This window comes from Poecilia mexicana, unplaced genomic scaffold (assembly GCF_051168715.1).
Source record: "Poecilia mexicana isolate PSO_F unplaced genomic scaffold, ASM5116871v1 scaffold_12, whole genome shotgun sequence".
Classification (NCBI taxonomy): domain Eukaryota; kingdom Metazoa; phylum Chordata; class Actinopteri; order Cyprinodontiformes; family Poeciliidae; genus Poecilia; species Poecilia mexicana.
This window is the reverse complement of record NW_028263381.1, coordinates 1,633,927-1,640,202: the sequence shown is the minus strand read 5'-3', so window position 1 is coordinate 1,640,202 and position 6,276 is coordinate 1,633,927.

The window sequence follows — 6,276 nt, the reverse complement described above, 5'->3', positions numbered from 1 at the left end:
AAGACCTCAGGCCAGTCATATCAAAGGATTTACTTTAGCACTGATCACTGTCTGTAAGAATGTTGCTTCTAAAGTCTCCTCAGGTTCTCCTTTCCTCTGTAACAATAATAAGGTTAAAGGTGTCGAGGTGCTTCTGTGGAGAAGCTTCATGCCATCCAGTAACGTCACTCAAACCACCAACTTGTTGTCAGTTTAACGGATTGAGAAAATCCACCAAACCGAAAGGTGGAATTCACAATCCAAACAGATGTGCATCCAATTAACAACAGTTTTAGCAGTAAGCTGCTTAACTCAGAAACAAAACTCTGCTGTGAAACGACATAAGCATATTGGCACAATTATTATCAGTCTTTCTAAAAACAAAACTATGGGATGTACAGACCCAGATCCAATGGAGACCACAACTGTCTGTCAACAGCTGAAATCCAGGAATATTTAAGACCTTCCCTAAAAACACTTATGACTGCATATTTTCACAGCAAATATACCTTAACATGGAATAATGTGTACAGTGGAGCTTTGGCAGCTCCACTTAAATTAACTGAGCTTATAAAAGTTAAACGTTGTGACAAAAAGGGACAGAAGTACGACAGATATTACGTACGACCTCAATCTTTAGTCACAAATATCTGAATCAATAATCTCCATAAACATCTGAGTAGTTTTCTTACAGACATGACTTTTCAATGCCAGATGTTATCCTAGCTTTAATATTGTAAATGTATTCCTTCAATCATGGAGTATTGTGATGTTTTTTTCTTGCAAATTTTTGACTTTTCAACAATTCAAGCTTTTCCTTGTAAATATGTGAAACAACTGAGATTTTTAGTGAAAATGTACTTCTCTGTAGCTAATTTTTCTTTTACCTTCAACAGTCCAAATACTGACATATTGTCCTTTCACACTACTTTGTTAGTCTGTTATATAAAATCCTAAAGAAATACGTTAAAGTTTGTGGTTTAGACAGTTCAAAATGTCAAACAGTTAAGGGGTGCAATGTGCTGTAAAGTGACAGAGTATGTAGAAATAGAAATATTGTGTATCGATCACACCAACCTTCACATGGTCAGACAGTTCATCTGTCTGGCTTCTGGACCTGTCACTCCTCAGGGTTAAGGAGGGAGACATCATACTCCTCTAAAGGTTATCTAATGAAAAGAGCTGTCATGATGACAAAGAAAAGCTATAACAAAATAAATACCCTGAGTTGTATCAATTTTCTCTCTGGAGTTCGGTTCAATCGATATTTGATCCCTGAGGCTTTATGGACCAAGCAATCTGTCTAAAAATAACAGGGACTCAGTCAGATGTATGAGGCACCATATTGATCCCAGCCCACTGACAGCTGTTGTGCAATAATCGGTCTGGTTTGGCTGTGAATGTCTATAGGTATTTGCTTTGGCAATTATAATAATAATAATTAAAAAAAAAAAAAAAACTAGGAACGTAGACCAAAATGACCAAGACGGGGAACCACCTGATCATCAGGAAAATAACAGAGTTCAGCATGAGTTATTGTTCATTAATGTCTCCCTGATAAGGTTTAGGTTTGAAAATAACAATAGATGAAGACATAGTCCAGAACAGGAGCCTGTGGTCTGTTTGTACACAAGCAGTTTGGAGGATTAAATATCCTGTAGATCACAACAAAACAGTGAAATGGACCATTGAAAAATACTAAAATTTTAGAAAACTTTCCCTGATTTTAATCTTAAGACTAAAATTTATCTCTCTCCGGACACAAACCTCTACTTGAGTTAACCCCGAGAATCAGGGAAATTCTGATAAAAGAGTCCGAGCTGAACCCGGAATCTTCTTCTCAGATCCAGGGCTGAACTGCAGTCCTGGAAGCAACAGCAGCTGTTCAGTTAGCAGTAGGTATGGGCTGGCATGAAATTATGACGGTACAATAACTTCTGGAAAAAATATCATGGTTTTGTGGTATTACAGTATAATGATAGCAGCTCTAAAATGTGTTATTTTACATTTTCAAAAGCATTCTTTGATGTGCATGCAGAGAGGATTTGCTTGTTAAATGTTTGCTGAATTCTGGGCTGACCTTCGCCCTCCGACATGGCCTGTTGCTCCCAGAGTTCTAGCAGAATAATCAGGACAGACGTGTGAATTTAACTAAATTTCCAGTGAAGATACAGTCAGGTGGGGGTTTCAGGAGATCACACCATGTCTTCTCCTAACAACTACACCATGGTCCCAGACTAGTCTGATTCCCATGAGATCACAGAGTTTTCTTTCTGAAGCTCCTCTTCTTCCTGCTGCTGAAACCAAAGTGGGTCAATGCAGTGCATTGTGGTATACATAGTTCTTCCACCAGCCTCCTGTAGTTTAGTCCATCTTTAGGTTTAGGCACAACATAGCCATAATCAGTTGCCATAGGCCTTCAAGACCACAATTAGCCAGGCTGCAGTCATGTCCTTCATGACTGCAACCTGAAGGACAATACCTTTACATGAGAGGTATTGATTCCTCTCATGTAAAGGAATACATCACCATCACATAAATGTAGACAGGAAGACGTACCTGAAAAACTAAATTCAAAGCCTACAGTGCATGGCAGTGCTTCAGGCCTCTGGTGTACCTTGCCTCAATTTGACAAGCATTGAATTTGTTCCTGCATGGCTTGTTTACCAGTTTGAATGAAAGACATGAAAAAGACATGCCATTAGTTTGCCTGATGATTGCAAAATGCAGTCATTAGTCTGTCTCAGCAGGAGACAAAAACAAAACGTTCCCAAACAAATAAAAGTGGTGGAAACTGATTAATAAAGATATTGACAGCTACAGACACAATATCACCAAATGTTCCAGAAGCTCCTTCAAAGAAAAACTAACATTGAGGAGAACTTGTTTAGAGAGAAAATATACTTAAATTTTAGGTATCTCAAACATATGAGTTGAGTTAGACATGGAAAGAGAAACGTATTGATGGTGTAGGCTACTATGTAAAACATTAAAGGGGCAGTATCAAGTAAAACTGACGTTTTTTTAGTTCTACATAATGTTATAATGTCCTTCATGCCTCAGTGTAAATCTTTATCTATATGGGTGCATAATTACTGTGGAGGTGGTTCCGTGGCGTAGGGGAGACGGCCTCACCAGCCTCTGCATCCATCAACATGAGGTGCCTCTTTGGTTTTTCATAGAGACTACAGTCCTCAGTGCAGTTGTTCAATTCCCAGCCACACGCTACTTGCACTCTGTCTTTCCTCTCTCTCTGCCTTACTTCCTGTCTGTTTACTGTTGAATAAAGGCCACTAGTGTCATTAAACCTTTTTTTAAAGAACTGTTTTAGATACAACAGCACTGTCTCAGTGTGTCAAGTGACTCATTTGGTAATTTTCATCAGTGAGGTAAAAAGGTTATAATGCACAAATGCAACACTTCGTAGTTAGTCAGTTTCAGGAGGATTTGTAAGGACTCTGCCTCTATGTGAAACATTTACCATGAGGGTGAAGCTTGGCTGCATTCCTCAAACCCAAACTAGATTGGTTTGCCCCTAATAGATGTTTGCAGACTTGTTTGCCGTAATAGGCTATCATGCTTTCATTATCTGAAACCAGTTGTGTGTATGGCAGCATCTTATCAAAATCATTCAGTGCACTGATGATGGGCTGCACTTTGTAGATAGGATCCTCTGTCGCGTTTAAGTTATTCACCGGATAAATTGAAGCCATTACCTCCCTGAAGTGGCTTCTTCTCAAGATGGCTTCATTATAGACATCAGGATCATATGACCAATACTTGTGTCTCTGTAGCAAGTATTGGTCATATGATCAAAGACCCAGAGCCAGAGATGAGCAGAATACATCAACACAAACAATTCAACAGGGTCAGGTTTATCTTCTTTCATCAGTCTGCTGCTGTCAGGTCATAGGTCACAAATTCTGATCCACTGGATGTGGCTGCTGGTCGCTGTGATGTTTTAAGAACTCTGTCTCTATTTTGAAGGGGGGGGGGCGTGTGTTTTTTATTGTATCAGTTTCATTTTCATTTGCGCATTTTATTTTACTGCACTGTGGAGTATTAGTATCTATGTTTTTTTATGACATTTGGGGTTCCACTTTCCTCAGGGCTTTTACTTTTTTGCCAGGATGCAGTACTCTCTATCTGGGCAGTCGCCATCACCGTCACTTTCAGTTGCATCTTTTTCAAATGTTGGAATGACTGTGACGCATCACATCATTCTGGGGTTCTTTCAGGTCTAAAAGATCTAAATCATGCAATAGTTTTAAGCTTTGCAGACAAAAAACACAAGATGAAAACAATAAATAGCCAAACCTTTGATACCTAGCATAGCGCTGTGTTATGCTAGCGGCAATAAGTGTTGCAACATTTACTTGTATGACAGTCAAAAGACGCATGCAAGTATAAAATTCTGATTATATATTAGAATAAAGAATGAAGACTATAGAAAGAAATGCACATTGAAAAAAAAGGCACTGTACAGAGAAGATTGAAGAGCCAATGTAGCAGCTAATTCAGTTTACATTAATATTGAGTATACATGTTTTGTTTACCATTTACGCTTGATGTAATATTGGAGTACAGTAAATTCTGTCAAAAGAAAATGTGTCATTGCATCTACTGCATGTCACTTACAGAGTAGTCTCCTTTTCATTTGCCAGCCAGTCAATCAGATCAGTAGCTTTGGAATGATTGGGTAGTTTTGACAGTAATATTGTGTCATGTAGCGTGAGAAGAACTTCCAGTTATCAAACTCCTCTCCTATGAAACCAGATCCCAGTTTTTGTCCATAGGCCAGACTCCCTGACTACTTTTAAGAAACGTTTGTAGCTTTGATTATCTTGAGCTGCCAATGTAGGATTCAACTACTATTTATGCTACAGTGTTTATTTTCCATAACAAATATGGCCAAAAATAATCTGTGTGCCTAAAAGGAGATGGGGCAGTGGAAATGTGGTACATGACCCCAAGCATCACTCATTCCCGAAGCTTTTGAAGACTGATGTGTTATGATCCACAGATGATTGTGTTTTGGTTCTCACTGGTTGGCATTTAGGTCACTGTAGTGTAATTTGTGCTTCCATTTGTTTCTAATGTGTCTGTTATTTGAACTGTTCTGTTACTAGTTAATGTGGTTTGCAAATTAAAAACAAAAAGAACATTTATTAAAGTGCTTTGGAGATACCCAGAACCTGTGACATGACTGTTATTGTTCAGTGGTTTTAGTCATTAAATTAACTTTTGCTTCCCTAATTTGCATTTAAGGTGATTTTTATTTTCGAGTCTGTCATGGTTTGTTGTTAGAAACACTATTAGGCACAAGATAGCAATTATCTAAAAGGTTTCCAGTTGCTCTAATGCCTTTGTTATTTAGTGATGGTTTTTAGTGGTTTCACTGCTTAACGCTCCTCTAATTTCTGCTTGGCACAGGTCTTCATTTCAACTTTTGCTGTAGTTAATAAACACATACATTGTTACAAACACACAGCATGAATACCACACATTTACACTTCAATCTCACAGCATTGACTCAGTAAGGACATTAATGTCATGGTAAAGTCTGCAGTTTGCCTTACAACAGTGGCTAGCTGTACTTTTCAATTAATTTGGGTAATTATTATCTGAACACTTAGGGCAGAGGTGGAAAAAGTTCCAAAATAATGTATTCAAGTAAAAGTAAAGTTACCAGTGTAAAATGTTACTCTAAAGAAAAAGATATCCCTTTAAATGTTTACCTTAAATAAAAGTTACTTTACTTTTTTAAGTGCAGAAAAAAGTTCTGCTGATGGATTTCACAAAGAAAATGAGAACATAATTGGTCTCAAACAGTTTTTTTTTTGTTTGTTGGTTTTTTTTTTGTTAAAGGAGTCCAAAGCTCCTTAGAATGCTTGTAAACAGAATAATGGATTAGCCATGTTGTGATGACCTTCTGAAGGCTTCTTAAAGGGACAGAGGCCCAATTTCAAGGCACCAAATTGGGAAGTACATTTTTTGAAGTTATGTTTGATATTTACAGCAGTTTTATAGCACAAGCAAGCAACAGCAGTATGTGCCTGGAAAAATATTTAAAAAAACCATTTAAGATGAAAGTTTAAGTATTTTTGTTAATAATTGTTAATAACTCTTGTGTTTATTCAATGTGTGAAAGGACAGCCAGGCATTCATAACATGAAAAATAATGAGAGCTGTTTGGCTGTTATATTCTGCCCTGACTTGTTAACTTTGATCAAAATTGTCAAACCCTTTGACCAACCTTTTGATGTACAATTTTAAACATAAAATGTTCATGAAATA